Raw genomic sequence first — 23,422 nt, forward strand, 5'->3', positions numbered from 1 at the left:
CTTTAGGACACTTAGATAGAGCACTTTGCAAATATATTAATGGAATCACTTTCAAAGAAAAGCGCTTTAGGACACTTAGAGCACTTTGCAAATATATTAAAGGAAATACTTTCAAGGAAATACACTTTAGGACACTTAGCAAGAGCACTTTGCAAATATATTGATGGAATCACTTTGAAGGAAATACACTTTAGGACACTTAGTAGGTGCACTTTGCAAATATATTAATATAATCACTTTGAGGGAAATGCACTTTAGGACACTTAGGAGGAGCTCTCTGCATATATATCAATGGAATCACTTTTATGGAAATACACATTAGGACACTTAGCAGGAGCACTTTGTAAATATATTAATTGAATCACTTTCAAAGAATGCACTTTATAACACTTAGCAGGAGCACTTTGCAAATATATTAATGGAATCACTTTCAAAGAAATAAACTTTAGGACACTCAGCAGGAGCACTTTGCAAATATATTGATGGAATCACTTTTAAGGAAATACACTTTAGGACACTTAGCAGGTGCACTATGCAAATATATTTATGGAATCAATTTTAAGGAAATACACTTTAGGACACTTAGAAGGATTACTTTCCATATTTATTAATGGAATCACTTTTTAGGAAATACACTTAAGGACACTTTGCGGGTGCACTTTGCAAATATATTAATGGAATCTCTTTCAAGGAAATACACTTTAGGACACTTTCCAAGAGCACTTTGCAATTTTATTAATGGAATCACTTTTAAGGAAATACACATTAGGACACTTAGCAGGAGCACTTTGCAAATATATTAATGGAATCACTTTTAAGGAAATGCACTTTAGGACACTTAGGAGGAGCACTTTGCAAATAAATCATTGGAATCACTTTTAAGGAAATACTCTTTTGGACACTTAGCAGGTGCACTTTAGAAATATATTAATGGAATCACTATTAAGGAATTGCACTTTAGGACACTTAGCAGGAGCACTTTGCAGATATATTAATTGAATCACTTTTAAGGAAATGCTCTTTAGGACACTTAGCTCGTGCACTTTGCAAATATATTAATGGAATCACTTTTAAGGAAATACACTTTAGGACACTTAGCAGGAGCACTTTGCTAATATATTAATGGAATCACTTTTAAAGAAATACACTTTAGGACACTTAGCAAGAGCACTTTGCAAATATATTGATGGAATGACTTTGAAGGAAATACACTTTAGGACACTTAGCAGGTGCACATTACAAATATATTAATGGAATCACTTTCAAAGAAACACACTTTAGGACACTTAGCAGGAGCACTTTGCAAATATATTGATGGAATCACTTTTAAAGAAATACACTTTAGGATACTTAGCGGGTGCACTTTGCAAATATATTAATGGAATCACTTTTAAGGAAATACACTTTAGGACACTTAGTAGGTGCACTTTGCAAATATATTAATGGAATCACTTTGAAGGAAATGCACTTTAGGACACTTAGGAGGAGCTCTCTGCAAATAAATCAATGGAATCACTTTTATGGAAATACATATTAAGACACTTAGCAGGAGCACTTTGTAAATATATTAATTGAATCACTTTCAAAGAATGCACTTTATTACACTTAGCAGGAGCACTTTGCAAATATATTAATGGAATCACTTTCAAAGAAATAAACTTTAGGACACTCAGCAGGAGCACTTTGCAAATATATTGATGGAATCACTTTTAAGGAAATACACTTTAGGACACTTAGCAGGTGCACTATGTAAATATATTTATGGAATCAATTTTAAGGAAATATACTTTAGGACACTTAGGAGCACTTTGCATATTTATTAATTTAATCACTTTTAAGGAAATACACTTAAGGACACTTAGCGGGTGCACTTTTCAAATATATTACTAGAATCACTTTCTAACAATTTGTATTTCTTAGAGTTTCTGAATGTGTATTTAACAAAAATTAATGTGTAAAAAATATTTTTTGCGTATTAATTCTATTTTTTGCTTATTAAAATATATTCCAAACATAGTATGTACCATATATGATTTTAAGGTACTTAGATTTAATGGTAATTTAAGTTGAAAACATAATTAGGCTAAAAAAAAAAACTTTGCAGGTCAAAAATAAACAGTAAGCACTCTATAATACCAAAAAAATTAGAATACGCTAACCTTTTAAAATTTTATTAAAAAAAAATAGAATCTAAAATGATTTATTTTGTTTTTTTATTTAGATTATTGCTAATATTCGATTATAAACCTTCAACAAATTTAATAAAACTGTATTTCTGGAATTTTTACATCATTTTCAACATAGGATGGTAATGACACTTTCCTACAAATTTACTAATTTAAACCTCATTTTTGCCAAAATAAATGAAGATGTTTCATGGATATTAGTATTTTTTGAAAAATACATATATTATCTTGTTAAAAAATGCCAAACTGCACCCTTTGTGGAAAGTTGAAAAATTAAAAAATTGGAAGTGCAAAATCACACCTTCCCAGATAATTGCCCAAATACACTTTAGTACGCTTAGCAGGTGCAGTTTGCAAAAATATTAATAGATTCACTTTTAAGGAATTGCACTTTAGGACACTTAGCAGGGGCACTTTGAAAATATATTAATGGAACCACTTTCAAAGAATGCACTTTAGAACACTTAGCAGGACAACTTTGCAAATATATTAATGGAATCACTTTCAAAGAAATACACTTTAGGACAATTAGCAGGAGCACTTTGCAAATATACTAATGGAATCACTTTCAAAGAAATACACTTTAGAACACTTAGCAGGAACACTTTGCACATATATTAATGGAATCACTTTTAAGGAAATACACTTTAGTAAACTTAACAGGTGCACTTTGCAAATATATTAATGGAATCCCTTTTAAGGAAATACACTTTAGTGCACTTAGCAGGTACACTTTGCAAATATATTAAAGGAATCAATTTAAAGGAGATACACTTTAGTACACTTAGCAGGTGCACTTTGCAAATATATTACTAGAGTCACTTTCTAACAATTTGTATTTCTTAGAATTTCTGAATGTGTATTTAATAAAAATTAATGTGTAAAAAATATTTTTCACACAACCAGCATTCTGTATTAATTCTATTTTTTGCTTATTAAAATATATTCCAAACATAGTATGTACCATCCTTCCTTCCATTTCACTGTGATTACCATCCTTCCTCAATCATTACCATCCTTACCAAAGAATTTGCTGTCCTTAATTTATGTTTGAATATTTAAATATATGCTTTTAAGGTACTTAGATTTAATGGTAATTTAAGTTGAAAACATAATTAGGCTAAAAAAAAACTTTGCAGGTCAAAAATAAACAGTAAGCACTCTATAATTCCAAAAAAATTAGAATACGCTAACCTTTTAAAATTTTATAAAAAAAAAAATAAAATCTAAAATGATTTATTTTGTTTTTTTATTTAGATTATTGCTAATGTTCGATTATAAACCTTCAACAAATTTACAAAAACTGTATTTTTGGAATTTTTACATCATTTTCAACATAGGATGGTAATGACACTTTCTGACAAATTTACTTATTTAAACCTCATATTTGCCAAAATAATTGAAGATGTTTCATGGATTTGAGTATTTTTTGAAAAATACATATATTATCTTGTTAAAAAATGCCAAACAGCACCCTTTGTGCAAAGTTGAAAAATTAAAAAATTGGAAGTGCAAAATCACACCTTCCCATATAATTGCCCAAATACACTTTAGTACACTTAGCAGGTGCACTTTGCAAATATATTTATAGAATCACTTTTAAAGAAATACACTTTAGCGTAGATTCAGAATCCATGAATTCCCGTTAAATATTTAGTAATAAAAAAATATATAAATACACCTTGTAATTAAAATTCTAATGAGCGTGGATCAGAAGCCATGTTCACTTTGCAAATATATTAATATATTAATAGAATCAGTTATTAACATTGCAAAAATATTAACCAAATATTCTAAATAATGCAATTAAAATAAGTACTTACTTGAATTTCTTGATGTATTCTTTTTAATAATCCTCCCATAATGGAACAACAGAGAAAGTAGAACGAGAGTTAAACTAACAGAAACCTTTAAACTTAAATAATGAAATTGTTACTAATAATACAAGCTGATAAGGATAATAGTAAACACTAATAATAGTCAAGACTTCCGAGGGGAGAAAGACAAAACTGTAGATATCTGCTTATTAAGAGGCTGTACTGTCCTGATCCAGCAGAGATAGTCTGAAATCCTCCCACTGAACACACGACACTAAGAAAAATAGCACTTTACAAAGTAGGCGGCAAAATGATATTTTGAATTGATAACGGTGAAAATAAGTGGAGTTGAGTTGTAGTCGGGATGATGAAGAGAGATCTGTGCTATTCGCTTTAAACCCCTGCGTCACGATGAAAATGATGACCGTGAAACAAACTTTCACTTTAATACCAGCAACCAATCAGACGAAATCTCGATGCCAGTGGCCTTCACAGAAAGCAGTTCTACTGGGCACTTCTTAAGAGCAGTCTGTAGAAAATCACAATGCATCCCAATTGTTTACTCTCTTTCATGCACTTCTTCTTGTATGTAGCTTCCAAACATTTTCACGCGAGATAGACACTTGCACTATTGCGAAAACTGATGGAGTAGCAATATTTAAAATAAATAAAAATTCATCGCAAATGTGGGAAACGCAAGAAAAAAAGGATTTTTATTAGTTAATGGTAAATCCATAGTAAAATATTGAGTAATAGTAGTATTAGTAGTTCATTCACGTCTCACTAGAGCTGAACAATTGGATATTGGAGACAGTCTGGGATACATCCCTGAGGATGATCCGAAGACATGCCATCACAATTTTGATCTTTTGCAGAGGGGATGGCATCCCTGCTTTGGTATCTCGACAACCTGCATGCGAAGTCGAGCACTTTACGGTAAAACAGTTTAACGAAGACCAACACCGCACAGTCTCGGTCCTTACCCAGAGTAATCCAAGTGGTCACCCACCTTCACACTGACCGCAAAAAGAGATGCTTGACTTTGGTGATCTGCTGGGGAACCGTGTCTTAACTACCAGCCCACTGCGGGACAAATGCGTCACCGGAGTAGATGCATGCATCGATGCTCAAAAGACTAGTGAGTCTTCGTCAAATTTCAAGAACAGATTGTACAAACTAAAGAAGCTGATCGGAAGAATATATGAGATCAGGAGATGCTTCCTTGAATCACATATCTTCAGTGATCACGGAGAAACGAACCAGCAACCCATTTTGTTGCATTTCAAGTTTCTCCCACCCCTGTTCCACATGTTTGTTATTGAATTGAGAAAGTTACGATTTTAAAAGGACATCGGGGCACAAATTTGGGGACCTAAATCGTAGATTCCATTCTATTGCCCACTAAATCAGTAAAATAGTATTGAATATTTTAAGTTGTTCTTACTTTTGAAAACTTTTAACTAGAGTACATTTAAAAGCTTCAAAGCTTTGCCTTCCTAAAGTAGAAAGTGCAGAACACTTTATGATGGAATTAGAACTATTTATATTAAAGTTAGGCGTTTAATTTTTTTTTATTTTACATTGAGTAGAATGCTCTATAGCATGGAGGTTAGCAAGTTCGAATCCGAAATCAAGTAAGGAAGTATCCTTGCGATATTTTTTTCTACATTGTGCTTCAACTTGATAAGCTTATATAAGCCGTTCTTTATATTAAGAACACAAACCTCTAATGCATTGACTTTCAAAATGCCAAATGTTTAAAACTTACTTTTTAAATCAACCATATAAACATGTAAGTTTGTGCACAGTTTATTCTTCTTTAGTTATGCTTTGCTCTGTACACTTTCATTTAAATATTTAAGTATCAAACGTAACGAAACTAAGCAACATAATAAACTAAAACAAACTAACATGCTAAACTATCAAACTAAAAACGAAATGGACTGATAGTTAGGACACGGAACCCACCCACTAGATTACTGAAGTGATGCATCACTGACTGCGGTCAGTGTGTGGATGGGTGATCACTTGCATCTGTCTGCGAAGGGACATAGGTTGTGCAGTATTGGTCCTCGTTACCGTAAAGTGATCGACTTCTCTCGCAGGTCGATTTGAATTAGGCTTGCGGTTCTCCCAGAATCCAGTTCTAACGTAAAATATCCTCAGTCGTACTCAGTGGCTTTAATTAGTAAAGCGTATGTTCAAGGGATAAAGCACTTGCCTCTTGGTTAGGTTACTCGAATTCAAATCCCAGAGATGATGATGACCTGGTCGATTTTAATTAGGCTTGCGGTTCTCCCAGAATCCAGTTCTAACGTAAAATATCCTCAGTCGTACTCAGTGGCTTTAATTAGTAAAGCGTATGTTCAAGGGATAGAGCACTTGCTTCTTGGTTAGGTGCCTCGAATTCAAATACCAGAGATGATGACCTGGTCGATTTGAATTAATCTTACGGCTCTCCCAGACTCCAGTTCTAACGTAAACTCTCCTCAGTCGTACTCAGTGGCTTTAATTAGTAAAGTATGTTCAAGGGATAGAGCACTTGCTTCTTGGTTAGGTGATTCGAATTTAAAATACCAGAGATGATGATGACCTGGTCGATTTGAATTAGGCTTATGGCTCTCCCAGACTCCAGTTCTAACGTAAAATATCCTCAGTCGTACTCAGTGGCTTTAATTAGTAAAGTATGTTCAAGGGATAGAGCACTTGCTTCTTGGTTAGGTGACTCGAATTTAAAATACCAGAGATGATGATGACCTGGTCGATTTTAATTAGGCTTACGGCTCTCCCAGACTCCAGTTCTAACGTAAACTATCCTCAGTCGTACTCAGTGGCTTTAATTAGTAAAGTATGTTCAAGGGATAAAGCACTTGCTTCTTTGTTAGGTTACTCGAATTTAAAATACCAGAGATGATGATGACCTGGTCGATTTGAATTAGGCTTACGGCTCTCCCAGACTCCAGTTCTAACGTAAACTATCCTCAGTCGTACTCAGTGGCTTTAATTAGTAAAGTATGTTCAAGGGATAAAGCACTTGCTTCTTTGTTAGGTTACTCGAATTTAAAATACCAGAGATGATGATGACCTGGTCGATTTGAATTAGGCTTACGGCTCTCCCAGACTCCAGTTCTAACGTAAACTATCCTCAGTCGTACTCAGTGGCTTTAATTAGTAAAGTATGTTCAAGGGATAGAGCACTTGCTTCTTGGTTAGGTGCCTCGAATTGAAATACCAGAGATGATGATGACCTGGTCGATTTTAATTAGGCTTACGGCTCTCCCAGACTCCAGTTCTAACGTAAACTATCCTCAGTCGTACTCAGTGGCTTTAATTAGTAAAGTATGTTCAAGGGATAAAGCACTTGCTTCTTTGTTAGGTTACTCGAATTTAAAATACCAGAGATGATGATGACCTGGTCGATTTGAATTAGGCTTACGGCTCTCCCAGACTCCAGTTCTAACGTAAACTATCCTCAGTCGTACTCAGTGGCTTTAATTAGTAAAGTATGTTCAAGGGATAAAGCACTTGCTTCTTTGTTAGGTTACTCGAATTTAAAATACCAGAGATGATGATGACCTGGTCGATTTTAATTAGGCTTACGGCTCTCCCAGACTCCAGTTCTAACGTAAACTATCCTCAGTCGTACTCAGTGGCTTTAATTAGTAAAGTATGTTCAAGGGATAGAGCACTTGCTTCTTGGTTAGGTGCCTCGAATTGAAATACCAGAGATGATGATGACCTGGTCGATTTTAATTAGGCTTACGGCTCTCCCAGACTCCAGTTCTAACGTAAACTATCCTCAGTCGTACTCAGTGGCTTTAATTAGTAAAGTATGTTCAAGGGATAAAGCACTTGCTTCTTTGTTAGGTTACTCGAATTTAAAATACCAGAGATGATGATGACCTGGTCGATTTGAATTAGGCTTACGGCTCTCCCAGACTCCAGTTCTAACGTAAACTATCCTCAGTCGTACTCAGTGGCTTTAATTAGTAAAGTATGTTCAAGGGATAAAGCACTTGCTTCTTTGTTAGGTTACTCGAATTTAAAATACCAGAGATGATGATGACCTGGTCGATTTTAATTAGGCTTACGGCTCTCCCAGACTCCAGTTCTAACGTAAACTATCCTCAGTCGTACTCAGTGGCTTTAATTAGTAAAGTATGTTCAAGGGATAAAGCACTTGCTTCTTTGTTAGGTTACTCGAATTTAAAATACCAGAGATGATGATGACCTGGTCGATTTGAATTAGGCTTACGGCTCTCCCAGACTCCAGTTCTAACGTAAACTATCCTCAGTCGTACTCAGTGGCTTTAATTAGTAAAGTATGTTCAAGGGATAGAGCACTTGCTTCTTGGTTAGGTGCCTCGAATTGAAATACCAGAGATGATGATGACCTGGTCGATTTGAATTATGCTTACGGCTCTCCCAGACTCCAGTTCTAACGTAAAATATCCTCAGTCGTACTCAGTGGCTTTAATTAGTAAAGTATGTTCAAGGGATAGAGCACTTGCCTCTTGGTTAGGTGACTCGAATTCAAATACCAGAGATGATGATGACCTGGTCGATTTGAATTAGGCTTACGGCTCTCCCAGACTCCAGTTCTAACGTAAAATATCCTCAGTCGTACTCAGTGGCTTTAATTAGTAAAGTATGTTCAAGGGATAGAGCACTTGCCTCTTGGTTAGGTGACTCGAATTCAAATACCAGAGATGATAATGACCTGGTTGATTTGAATCAGGCTTACGGCTCTCCCAGACTCCAGTTCTAACGTACAATATCCTCAGTCGTACTCAGTGGCTTTAATTAGTAAAGCGTATGTTCAAGGGATAGAGCGCTTGCCTCTTGGTTAGGTGACTCGAATTCAAATCCCAGAGATGATGATGACCTGGTCGATTTGAATTGGTTGATTTGGTTGATTTTTTTTTTCTATTCCCCGAATTTTAGTTTTTGAACGAACTTTAAATTTTAGTTCTTGTAAATTAGTGAACCGTAATAAAGTTTCCCCTTAATGATCAGGTATATGTAGTAATGCTAAATTTCATCAAAATTGCATGTAACACTAAATTAGTATTTACTAAGGCCCGGACATTTGCATTTTATTGCATTTTTGGAAATTTTTTGTCCTTTAGAGCATTCTTTTTAGATTTATAGGGCATTTTATTTTTAAATTTTGTGGCGTATTTTGCAGTTTAAAGCATTTTTTAAATCTTTTTGTTAATCTTTTCCAATTTTATTATTTTTTGAGGCATTTTTATTACATGAAATGCAAGATTTGTCTTATAATTTGTCTTAATTCAGAAGATGCTGCATCAATTACGATAGGGCAAAACGTATTGGCCTCTGATAAAATCGAAGGAAACTTTTCATTTAGCAAGTCTAACTTTGCTATTGAGCCCTTGACAATTACAAGCTTGGAGAAACAAGAATTGGAGCTTTGCGATGCAATAAATTATATTGACGTACTGAGTCAAGTGTTGCAAAAAGCAAGGGGAAAGATAGTACAAAGATAGTACAAAGTGTAGCAGCTAAATTGAACAAAGTTTTGAAGAAGAACACTGGCTTCCAAACAATGAAGAAAATCTCTAGGATATTAACAGGTGAAGCAACATCTTTTCAAATTGAAGAAGAATTGTCAAGTGAGTGTCAAAGTGAGATCGTCTTTTTCAAGTACACACCAATAACATCAGTAGACGTTGAAAGAAGCTTCTCCAGGTATAAAAATTTACTTTCAGACAAGAGACGCTCGTTTACATTTCAAATTATCAAAAATCATTTAATAGTCCAATGTAATTCTGATATTTAGTAATATTATGAGATGGAAGTTGTTATATTCATTAAAGTTTCGATACAAAATGAAAATGTTTTGGAGTAAATACATTTTCCTTTTTTTTGTTATTTTAGGTTATAAAACACATTTTTCAAACTTTAATGAACGTAGAACAAATATTGCATTGCTTTATATTTTTTGAAATGACTCATAATAATTTAAAAGAGTAAAACATAGTTTTAGTTCAATATTTTTTTTTTATTTAAATCATGTCATAAGGCCTTTTTAGCGCAATTTTGGCATTTTTAGAGGGCATTTTTTGCACTTTTTAAGGGCATTAGTTGAGATTTTTCGGGTCATCAAAATCCGGGCTCTAGTTTTTACAAATGAGTATTTTAGTTTGAACTCTGTCAATAGAATTTTTTTGAGCATTGTAGTAGTCTTGAATATTATAACTTGTATGCTGGAATTTGTGAGCGGTTTATTTCGATTTGTGACAGAATGTTCTCTTGGTTTTGATGCTCATTTAAAATGAGGGAACTACAAATTAATCTTGGATGTATTGATTTGTAATGAATGTCAGACTATGAATTTCAATGAACAAGGTTCGAGTAAGAGTAAGAGATCACGAGTTCGAAAAACCTCTGAAGGGGAGGGAGTTCGAACATTTAAAAATAATTTAACGATAGAATTCGCGTAGTATAAATTTTGAGTGTGTAAGTACCCTCACTATGCAACTGTTATTTTGTATATACATAACAAATCAAGATTGAATTTGGAGTTTTGTTTCTTTTGATTTTCATGACTGTATGTATTGAATGTTGAGTTAAAATTTTTCTTTCTTAATAAAAGTTCTGATTAGTTCAAAGATGACTTATGCTTGCCAAGCATTTTCCACAACGCACTGAACTCTGCCAGCAATTAATGGTTTTTCTTAATAAAGCATTTAAAAATCTTTCTTCTGTAGTTTTTAGTCTTTTACTTTTGTCCTCTTAGTCTAAACTTATTTTCCAATTCGAAATAATAGTTGCTATGTACACTGAGCAAATATGAAACTGCTAATCTTGACTATTGATCGGATTTTTCTCGTTAATAAGCAATACTATTGATTTACTCGGCTAATCTTAATACGAACTGCGAAATTCGTTTTAAACTATGTTCTTATCAGATTTCTTTACTTAAATAAGCTAACGAGTATAAGCAACTTTTCATTGGGTTTTCTTAGCCATTTATTGCTCTCAAAATTTATGATGGTAAAGGAAATCTGGAAAGTATGGAAGGTCATAAATTGCTAAATTTACTTTTGCTCATTTACCCCATATCTTATTTTTAGGACAATCAAAATTTTGCAAAAAATTATAAAATTAAGTTATTTAAAGTTAATACGTTGGCTATATAAAAGTTAATACCATCGGTGGCTGACACTGGATTTTCCATTTAGGCCGCGTCAGTCACCGGTGGCTGACACTGAAATTACACTTAGTTCACGTCAACCACCCGTGGCTGACACTGAAATTACATTTAGGCTGCGTCTGCCACCGCTTACTGACACTGGCCTATCACATAGTGCGCGAAAAACATTTGGCTGACAGCGTATAACATATGTAGAACTATAAAATTTACACTCTTTTATGGAATTGCAGAAAATTTATTCAAAATTTACTTAATTATCGTGATTCTTGGTTTAATAAATTCAATTTAGTAGATTTTATCCACCACTATTTTTAAACAATTCGTAGGCTTATATAATTCACCACTTTCGTCAGATATGTCATGATAAACTTCTAAATAAATAGCAAAATCCGTTTAATATTTGCGAATTTAGTTTGTAGTTATTTACCGTGGTCAGATGGGCAAGTTATGTAAAATTAGCGTGGCTTTTCAACGTGTTAATAACAAGTGTTACATGTAACTTTAATTTAATACAGGAGGATTTTTAATTTACCATTCTCTTAATTTATGCACTTTCAGAAAAGTTGGTTCAATGTTGAGCCAGAATATTTATACTTCAACCACACACTAATTTGAACTGTAAACGGATTAAACTTGATGCCACGAAAGATTTCGTAAATTCTGAGCTTTTTGAACCCTTCATGCGACAAAACATGAAACATGCTAGAAAATTATTTACTGTGAATCTGCAGTATTTTGTTGACAGGTTTGAATCTGTATTTGAAATGAATTTCTAAAATTGTATATACTTTAAAAAAGCTCTTGGAAAACATAAATTTGAATTGAAAGTTTTTTTTCTTCTTCGAAATGCATGTTAAGTCAATGAACTATTTTGTAATTACTCTAAGAATTTAATCTAAAAATTTAAGGGGAATAAACTTTACCCTGAATATTTAAAAAATTCGAAAAAAAATTTTATTGCATTTTTCGAATCTTTGTACCCTTCCTAATGACTGTCTAAAGCGATTTCTCGGTACCTAACTTTGTTTGGAAGTTATACCGTAAAATAGAGAGTCGTCGCTAAGCAGGTAGAAAGGCACGTTCGACCGGATTAGGTGGGGTGACATTCTTTTTGCGTCTCATCCATTTTGTTGACAGTATATAGAAACCTTTTGTAGGCATTTCATTTATCGACCACTATATATATGAAATTAAATGTTTTCCCCTTACCATAAGTCAAAACTATACACGCGTTTTTCTCAAAACGCTGTTTTTTGACCTGGCCTAACGTTTTTCTCATGATCTATACAACGAAATAAGATGTTCTTTATTTTAAATTACGTAAAAATATATTCTTTAGAAAGTAGCTTAGGATTTTTTTGATATTTTTATATTTCAATTTTATATTAGAATTTTAATGAATATTTTTTTAATGAATTTTTAAGTCACCCCCATTTTGTTAATTTTGCGAATATCAAAAAACCGATGTGCTACATTTTAGAGAATGTCCTTATGTTTCAGAAAATCTAAACAAAATCGTTTTCCTATGTTTCAGGACTTCTAAATCCAGGAGGCCAGTGAGGTGCTACTTTTTGATGACCAGCCACACACGGAGCAGCCACCAACTTATTTTTTATTATTTTGTAAAAGAAAAAAATTTAAAATAGACTTAAATTGTAGCTAAATAACATTGAAAAAAACAAGGAGTCTCTGCATTGTCTCTATTACTTAAAAAAAAATTAAGAAAAACGTTAATATTTTCCTATTTCAGTGTGGGGTCCTCCCTTAAATTCCTTGGATTTTGTTTTCTTACAAAATAGCAATTCAGTAATCAAAACATCCCATTTCTAATTTACATAAAGAAATCTACGAAATTTAAACTACGAAAGGAGTAAAACATTGATGATATCGGATTAACAAGTTTAGTCAAAATTGTCTAGGGAAGTCAAAGAAGCAACAATCCAAATTGAAAGGGTCTTACGATTGTTGAACTTCCCAAGTAACACATGTGACAGATAACATTAGAAAACCAGTATAATCTAACATTATTTTGCACAACTTTCTAATATCAGAAAGATATAAAAGATCGCTGTTTTCTCAGCATTGTATAATGATAGATTCTATACATACCAATATTATATAGCGATCGCCGTAATGTCAGTTCGCATCGGTTTTGATGCTATAAAATATTAGATTTCATATTTTAGGTCATTATCTTACGTAGTATTTTATTTTTGGAATAAGCAAAGGGGAAGATTTAGATGCCAAAGAATAATTTGGCGATATAATTTTGCTTAATTTTGTGTACTGTTGTGACGCAGTGAAACATCGAACAATCGTTTAATAATTGGTTTAATGGTACGCATACATTTGCAAATTTTGTCAAGTAGGACTGATAGCACAATACAGGGAAAAACATCACAAAGAATACATCCTGGGCTAAGGCGGGATTCGAACCCGCCACATTCACACTTAACAGAGCGTTTGGTGGCCATGAGAGCGCACCGCTCGCCCAGGGAGGTCTCAATATTTTAATAATGCCCCTTTACTCATTATATACTCAGAAATACAGTACTCTCGATAACTCAAAAACCTTGTTATGTCAAAAAATATATTATTCCCCTCGGCTGTTCTTGTTGTAGTTCATTTACGTCGTGCTAGATCAGCACAATGGGCTATTGGCGACGGTCTGGGAAACATACCTGAGGATGATCCGAAAACATGCCATTGCAATTTTGATCCTCTGCAGAGGGGATTGCTCCCCTCTTTAGGTAGCCCGACGGCCTGCGCGCGAGGTCGAACACTTTACAGGAGAACAGTTTAACGAGGACAGATAGCGTGTCCCTACGCAGGCTGATCAAAGTGGTCACGCACTCGCTTACTGACCGCAGCCAGTGATGCTTGAATTTGATATTCTACAGGGAATCAGTACAGTCTTTACAATCAGTTCACTGCGGGGCTATTAAGGTTGGTTTCTTTGCAAATGCAACTATCAAACTCTTTTCCGTTTGAAAAACAGATAGCACAATTTCATGAAATTTTCAATTTTATACTCATTCACTTTTATACACATTTATTTAAATTCAAGTAACTTTATACTGATTGAATGTGCAGTTATGGTATCTACTTGTATATAAAGAATAAAGACTTGTTCTGCAAAGAATAATTTATTTTTATAGATGTTTCTGTTCTTAAGTAGTTCACTTTTCATTCGCTGGTCATTCAATTGTTTATTCTTTGCAGTTTTTAAGTAATTTCATACTGATTGAATGTGCAGTTAAGGTATCTATTGTTAACAAAGAATAAAGACTTGTTCTGTAAAGAATGATTTATTTTTATAGATGTTTCTTTTAATTAATTCACTTTTGATTCACTGGTCATTCAATAAGAGGTAATTCAGTTTTTCTTTGCATTTCATCCATGTTTTTTGTGTGATAAAATAATAATATAAACCTTTTTAATATTAGTGGTATGATAGATTTTATTTAGAGTATCATATTATTATCAAGTATTATTTATACATTTTGTCAGAAATTTAATTGTTACAAAAGAAAATATATATATATATTTTTAAATTTGATTGAAATAAAAAATGTCTAATACATACTTCGTTAATACATAACTTTTATTAATCATGATAAAATGCCTCAATGGGCGCTGAGACCCTAAGAATCCAACTGTATTTCATTTTAATTATTAATTTTTTATATACTGCTTTCTTGTTAAAGTTTTGACGCCTTTCATTTGTTTTTATCGGAGAAAAAAAATTAAAATGTTTCTGCAGTTCTGACTAGACCGTATTTATTCTGTTACATGGAAGTCCCTTTTATATTTAAGAAATGGATGGAGGGAAAAATCTCTGAAGTGTTTGAGAAACAAGTATTTGAAAAAATACCGATGTTGTATTCAAACATTTTCAAGTATTGGATGCAAAAGGAAATACAATGACGGATTTTTTTGGAGGAGGTGTTGCAGCAAAAATTGATTGCTTCGCTGGTGAAAAAAAAAAAAGATACACACTTTCCTATTAATTCCAAAAATTCCCTCCCTCCTTCGTTTCTTTCCTATTATATGTGTTGCTGCACCTTTTTTTTCTTCCCTGATAGGGCAGCGGAAGAAATACACATAGATTTTTGGTCCATTTAAATTAATTTACCTAAATGGAATTTATTGCGACCTGATTTTCATTTTATATTTTTTACTCTTTCCTCCTTTAAAACAAAACAAAAAACTTAAGAAGATACAAACCCATGAGCAAGATACCAAAACAGCAAGTATGCAGTTCTTCTATTGCAAGCTGCCACGTAACCATACATAATCGTACATAGTGTTTAACAGCTGACCCAATTTTTGGGTTTACGACTAATAATGCTCAACTACGTAACCTTATAGTTTTGAACCCGGTCTAGAAGACAAGGGAACTCCAGGATCAAGAAATGGGAGAATTTTTTATCCTACGTAAGTGTTAGTCATTGTTTTAAATTTTACTATGAATTTTACTTATATTCAGTTTTTCATAAATTTTAAAACAAACATCTGTGATAATTTCTAACTTATTGAACAAAAATAGTATATTGAGCACATATAAATATTTAATTATTTTATAGTCGCTGTGTCAGATGAATTCAATGAAGAACATGACGTGGTAGCACGTGTGGTCCACTTCACCCAATTGATACTTTGATAAGTTGTCTGATACACCACGTGGCGTTTTTTTTTTTTTTTAAAAATTCCAACTATTAGTTCATCATACTATCCCTATATATTTGTATATCTTGTTCACATTTTCAATCGTTAATAAAATACTATTTATTCAAATACATTCTTTTTTAAAGTTGTACTGGATGACATTTGATGTTTATATAGTTTTGTTTTTTCACATACTAATTGATTCATTAATTTTAGTTTTATATGGGAGAAATTTTTTTTAAATTATTTAGTAAAAAGTAACTTAAATAAAATATTTCTTTGTTGAACTAAGAAGAATTGACTTTATTATTATTACTTGTTTTTATTGTAGGGTTCATCGCCCTTACATTGATGTTTTATTAAGGTAAAGCGTCCGATGATCACTTGTCTTCCCGGTATTCGTTACACTGTTGTCGTTTTAGTGTAATTGCCATTTGACCGATATTTCTTAGATTATCATTTTTGTTCTAAGAGTATGTACTTCCGGAGAGAAAAACATCCCCACTTCAGATGAAAGAATATGAAAGATAAGTAATTACAAAGAAAGGTAAACTCAAATCGCTTTTGAATACAATTTGGTTTGGAAAGGTAATATTTTATATTCGCAATTCTGAAATTCGAACCAAAATGACGAAAGAACATCGGACAGAATGGAGTTCATTTTTTGTATAGAAAACAAGTAAAATAAATTTAAAAAAAATTTAAAGTCGATTCCTACTTAAGCACCTTTATTGCACTATGTGAACTCTTTTTATTTTTTCAATATACATAGTGGTGAATATTGATTTTTCTTTAATAATTGTTTTCGTAAATTCATTTTCTTAATAATAATAATACAAAGCATGAAAAAAACTCAGCTTTGTGAGTCACTCCTTTTGATTACGGCTGAAAATTTGTATTCATTATATGAAACACAAGATTGCGTGTAGACAAACAAAAGAATGTCTTCAAGACAATGAATAATCAAATATTGCTATAAATACTTTAACTACTTTGTTTCAAAATGTTTGTTTCATTTATGGCATTCTGGAAATAATTATAGAGTTAAATATTTATTTTTTACAACTTAAATATTAACTGAAGATTGCTATTCAACGAATTTGATAAAGTTATTTTATTGTTTATAAAAATGATTAGAAATAATTTCAGGCCCCTTGATTTTAACTGATGTGTTTTTAGACATTTACGAACATTTACACTTAAGCGAAACATTTAAGTGAACTTTTAAGCGAACATTTCTGTGACTCTGATATTTTAAAGAGTAATCCTTTGCGAAGAATAGTTGTTTATTGTTTTTTTATTGATAAATTTATTAATGATTAACAATTTTAAGGCAAATAAATATTTAATACATTATGCAGTTAGTAATAACAAAATACAAAATTTCAAAAAGCTGCCTTTTTTTCTAATATCTCAATTAAATTTATATTTTATGATTAAAAATTAAGTCACTCAAGATACTTTTAGTGCAACTATTTCAGTGTAAGAAACATAATTCGAACAAGTGAAAATTTATTTTAAAACAATTTCAGAACACGGCCATTATGTGAAGAAAAAAAATTATTTTTTAAAAAATTCTAAGTGAAACGGAAACTACGATTTTGTAGTTTTAAAAAATTCAAAACAGTATCTAACATGGGTGGGTGTTGTTTGTTTTTTCTCCCTATGACAACAACAAGTTTTATGGGTACTTTAAGAAATAAGTTTTAAACATTGCATCATACAAGTGTTCATTTTCTAATTTTTTTTTAATTTGCAACATGATGAAGCAAAGATTAAAATGTCGACAGTAACATAAAAAAAACTCTTTAAGATAAGTGTATCACTATTGTTTTTTAAAAAATCCCTTTTTCTTATAGGATTCTGCTGTTTTGCTTCCCCTTTAAAGCAAATTTCAAAAGTTAAAGGAATGAGTAGATCAATCAAAAATACATAAATAAATAAACACACAAGTAGATAAATGAATAAAAATTTAATGAATAAAGGATAAAAATGGAAGAATTCAAATCAAGAAACAACAGATCAGTCGATTAATTTTTATTTTATAAAATTAATCACTTTTATTTTATTTTATAACCTGTGTTGAATATCGTAAACAATTTTCAGCTGATGACTATCAATGTTCAACTGAGGAATCTTGTAATTTTTAACCCAACCGAGAAGACAAGGGAACTCGTGGATCAAGAATAGGAAGAAACCAGCCTTAGTGGAGGACGTTTTGGAGGCGGGAACTAACAGTACTTTGCAGTACTAACAGTACTCATATTTGCATTACTTTGAGAGGAAAACCACGAAGACGACGCTTAGTTAACCCGACGGCAACGCATTCTAATCCATGAACCGTCCTCTACTGATGATATTTTTTCGTCAGCACTATAATCGATGCGTAGAATTCATAGTAATCAGCAGTCGCTTGGATTCGAACCTGAGTTTCTTCATTTGAAGGCGAGTGCTCTATCAAATGAGCCACAGCGGCTCTAATTTTATTACATTTTATGGCCGTCGTTGAACAGCCGATCCGATTTTGGGTTTACGAGTAACAATATTTAACTTCGTATCCTCGTAATTTTGATCCCAATTCTGAAGACAAGAAAACTCCTCTATCAAGTATTGGGAATTTGCCTTCGTACTGGACATTTTGATGGAACTAACCAGCATTTGCGTTGCATGGTGAGGAAAACGCCGAAATCCTAACACAATTAGTCTGACGGCAAGGGAACTCTAACCCATAATCCGTCTACTACTGAGGATATTTAACGTCTGCCCTGTAGTCGGTGCGTGCCGGGTGCGGTATTCGGACCAACCAGCCATTTCCGGGATTTGAACCCGGCTCATCTCATTGGGAGGAGAGTGCGCTATCCCCTGAGCCACTACGTCTCGAGCTCTAATTAATGGATTTAAAAATTTCGTCTGTATTAAATCATGAAAACTGTGTGAGCAAAAGTTTACAACAAAATCTATTACAATGGTCGATTACCTACCTATGCACGCCTAAACACTCCGTAACACACGCCTGCGGGAAGCATAAATTCTCACTAATATAACGTAAAGAAATATGAAAAGTCGATATAACAAAAAAAGAATTGAGAAACATGAATAAATTATTTTAATTTATATTTTGCTTTAAAATGCTGTTCTTCACAGTTTCAGATCAGTGTAATATTTTAACTTAAAGAAATTTATTAGCAATTCGTTTCGTTTTAGAAGAAGAAACTTTTATAAATGAAGTTCATTGGCGCTTTAATTGGCTAACACAACGCTAATTAATAATAACAAATAGGCTTGATGTTAATAAAGTTGTTAATTTGTTTTCATCAAAAGCGTAATTTATTAATTTTTTTTTTTAAGTTAGCTTACGTTATACACAACATTTTAAAAACAAATTCCACACGATATTCATTTTTTTGTATTATGTATCTGATTTTTGTCGCATCTGAAAAATGTTCTCAAATACCTTAAAAATCTGAAAGTGCGTACATGTAAGTGACAAAAATTTGAATTCACAGTCATTTGCGCAATATGAGTATACTTTTATTTTTTCAAAAGCGCTATTTACTTATTATTATTTTTTTAAGCTAGGTTATATTATACACAACATTTTAAAAACAAATTCCACACGATATTCATTTTTTTGTATTATGTATCTGATTTTTGTCGCATCTGAAAAATGTTCTCAAATACCTTAAAAATCTGAAAGTGCGTACATGTAAGTGACAAAAATTTGAATTCACAGTCATTTGCGCAATATGAGTATACTTTTATTTTTTCAAAAGCGCTATTTACTTATTATTATTTTTTTAAGCTAGGTTATATTATACACAACATTTTAAAAACAAATTCCACACGATATTCATTTTTTTTGTATTATGTATCTGATTTTTGTCGTATCTGAAAAATCCCCTAAATTACCTCAAAATCAGAAAGTGGGTGCAAGTAAATGACAAAAATAAATGACTTGTCACTTATCATTTTCGAATGTACGTTTTTAAATCTCGAGATGCTTCACAGTCAAATTATTAGACGCATTACAAGATTCTATGTAAAATCGTAATTATCAAAGTGATATTGAACAGCTCTATTATTTTAACGCGGTTTGCTCTTGTTTACGTTAGTGTATCTATTGGTTAACATTGCAATGCTATACCTTAAAAATAAATACGAAATAGGAAGTATATAAAAAATCTCTTGAATAAAAAATCATTACATGCATGTTTAAATATAAAAGTATTGCCTATAAACTCGTGCAAAACATGTCATCATTAAGAAACTACAGTACGTCTAATAAATGGATCTAATTATTATACAGTCGAACCTCTCTAACTCGAACCTCGATTTCCCGAATTTTTTCGATATCTCGAAGAAAAAAAAATTCCCTTCAAATTTCCTATACACTCAATGTTAAAAGAAACTTGATTTCTCGTTTTTTTTTTTTTTTTTTCTAATCCATCGATAATTTGAAATTTTTTCCCCATAAATAGTGTAAATTTTTTTTCTGAAAATTAAGAAATATTAGGATTAAAAAATATTGTAGGACTTCTAATAATTTGACCTAGGAAATGTAAATAGTTCTTTATTTAAAAAGACCAACCAGCTGGTCGTTTGTGACAACTAGTGAAATATATAAAAGTATTCTGATAAAAAATGCATCAATTCACAGTAGAATTTTTATTCAGTGTTTTTTTTTCATCATCCACCCTTTGTGAACAAATTTTTGTCTTTAAAGAGAGATTATGTGACGCAGGGAAGCCAACTATTAAAATTTTCATTCTAATCTATAATTAGTGTTCTCTAATGATATCGATTTTGAATGAAAGGTTAGAGAAGAGATTTTAGAGTTTAAAAGGCGACGGAATATTCCCCGATAATTGGTGGAAGAGAGAGTGGCAATTTGTTCGCTTTTTGTGCATTACTTCGCATGAAACTTTTACAGTTAGGAAAGGGGGTGTAGCAGATCTTGTCTCCATTTCGGAGCTGAAATTCTTGCTCTATAATCAGCTGTCAGGCTCTCCCTATCCATGTTGTCTATCGAAACCACGCCCACCACTCAAGGGACCGTCTATGAAAATACACACTCCTATTTATAGTTCGGAATCCTCTGTTATAATTCATATAAACAGGTGACGCAGGCAGATCCGCGTATTTAATATGAAACTTTCAATAAAGAGACTGAAAAATAATAGACATATTTACCCTTTTATTCAATTCCTACTATCTCCCTATATATATCTCTCCCTATATATCTCGTTCAAATGATCAATCATTCATAAAATAATTTTTATTCATCCATTTAAGTGAAAATACATTTTCTTAAAATTGTAGTTCAGGACACTGGACGTTAGTAAATTTTTTTTCAAATATTAATTAATTCATTAAATAGGGATGTAGGAAAAACGAAATGGTATTTTCTGATTCGTAAAGCGTTAGTCATTGTTTCAAATTATTTTACTAAAAGCGATTCAGTTTTTCACCTATTTTAAAAATAACATCAGTGATTTCTAACTTATAGTTCTATTTGAAACATAACTTTTATTAATCATGATAAAATGCCTCAATGGGCGCTGAGGCCCTAAGAATCCAACAGTATTTCACTTTATTTATTAATTTTTATATACTGCTTTCTTGTTAAAGTTTTGACGCCTTTCATTCGTTTTTATCGGAGAAAAAAAAAGTAAAATGTTTCTGCAGTTCTGACTAGACCGTATTACATGGAAGTCCCTTTTATATTTAAGAAATGGATGGAGGGAAAATTCTCTGAAGAGTTTGAGAAACAAGTATTTGAAAAAATACCGATATCGTATTCAAACATTTTCAAGTATTGGATGCAAAAGGAAATACAATGACAGTTTTTGTTGGAGGTGTTGCAACAAAAATTGATTGGCTTAGCTACTGAGTTTGAAACACAAATAACTACAAACAGTAGTTTCGTATACTAACGTGTTTGTTTGTGCACGCTTAACATTGGTATTTATTGTGTTGATGAAGTTTTACAGTTGTGATAAGTCACTTTGTGTTATACACCTTTGTTAAACTAAATAACTAATAGAAAATATAATATTATTTATATTTCATTAAATGAAATTTTAAAATATAGCTTAGATATCTGCCAAGTTTGTGCATGTTCAGTGTGCATAAGAAAGGAATCAAAGATGACTCAGAATTCGTTGAAAAAGTTATAAACAGGTTTGGACAGCAAAGAAGACGATTTCAATTCTTGTTTGATTAAAAAAAATTTTAACTGTTACGTATCAATAATTACTTAATTATTTTTTTTTCAATAAAAATATTTTTAATAAAACAGTTTTATAACAAAATTGTTCTTCTGTATCTCTTTAAGTGTTTAAAAAAAAAAAAAAAGGTAGGGGGTGCAAGCGCACCCTCTTGCACCCCGCTGCCGGCACCCTTGGGTAGTAGAATAATTGGGAGAAATAATTTTACTTAATTTTCTGTATTGCCGTGAAGCAGTAAAGCATAGAACAATAGTTTTATAATGTCATACCATGAATTATTTTCTTAGCGATACAGAAATGATAAATAAAATAATATTAGTGAATTCTGCTGACCATCCATTTTCCTCCTTCTTACTCCAAAGTATATCTTATGTTCAGCTGATTTTTTTAAATATTTCAAATTTAATTAAGAAATACTATATTGCAGCTTTTATTGCTATTTTTTTCCTTTTCTTCATACAATGGGTTTTTTGATGAATTTTGTATCATTAATAATTTAAAAATCATTAATTTAAAAATGTATTCTTAATTTTTTTTTTTAGAAATGAGCCTTTCTTACCAAAATTTTAATTGAATTTGTTAGCTTGTAAAACTTGTTTATAAAAGCTGTAACTTAAGCCATTTTTAATCTCACAATTAACATTAATTATTTATATTCTGAAATTATGTAATAAAAACCACACTACATAATTATAACGTTATATATTTACATTTGAACTGAGTGGAAATTTAAACTTAAAATTTTTTTCTTCTTATAATATTAAAATAAAATTGTTCAATTTTTAAGTGGTCATTTCTTGTAATAATTGACACAATAAAGAACAAAATTTAAAAATATTCAAATTACTTACTTCAACAAATTTACACATTTTCTGCCCCTTCTTCTTTTACAGAAATTAAATGTAGAAATACTTACGTAGTTTTATTCTTTCAGTATCTGAAATTTTATTTAACAAAACACCTGAAACAAAACCCCAAGCGCAACCTAGAAATTTTTCCACGGAGAGAAACCAGGAAAGCAACTAATACTATGAAAATTGTTAATATTTTTTTATAATGTAAAAATAACTTTTATGGGCACTTCAGAAATTTTCATCAATTCGATAATTATTTAAAGGTGTTAACTAAACCAACAATCTTTGCAAAAAATTCACATTACATTTTAATTTCAAAACTGTCAGTAAATATTATGTTTTATCTAAATTAAATTTGCACTAACATATACTTGCATACAAGAATGAGACGAAAATATAATAAAATTTTTTACATTATTTTTTAAAAGTTGCTTTCAGCATGAATGATCTAAATTTGACTACAATCCATTACTCTTTTGCGAACGTTGCT

The sequence above is a fragment of the Parasteatoda tepidariorum genome, chromosome 2 (genome assembly GCF_982258835.1).
Source record: "Parasteatoda tepidariorum strain Cologne lab strain chromosome 2, Ptep-v5.0, whole genome shotgun sequence".
In the NCBI taxonomy this organism is placed as follows: domain Eukaryota; kingdom Metazoa; phylum Arthropoda; class Arachnida; order Araneae; family Theridiidae; genus Parasteatoda; species Parasteatoda tepidariorum.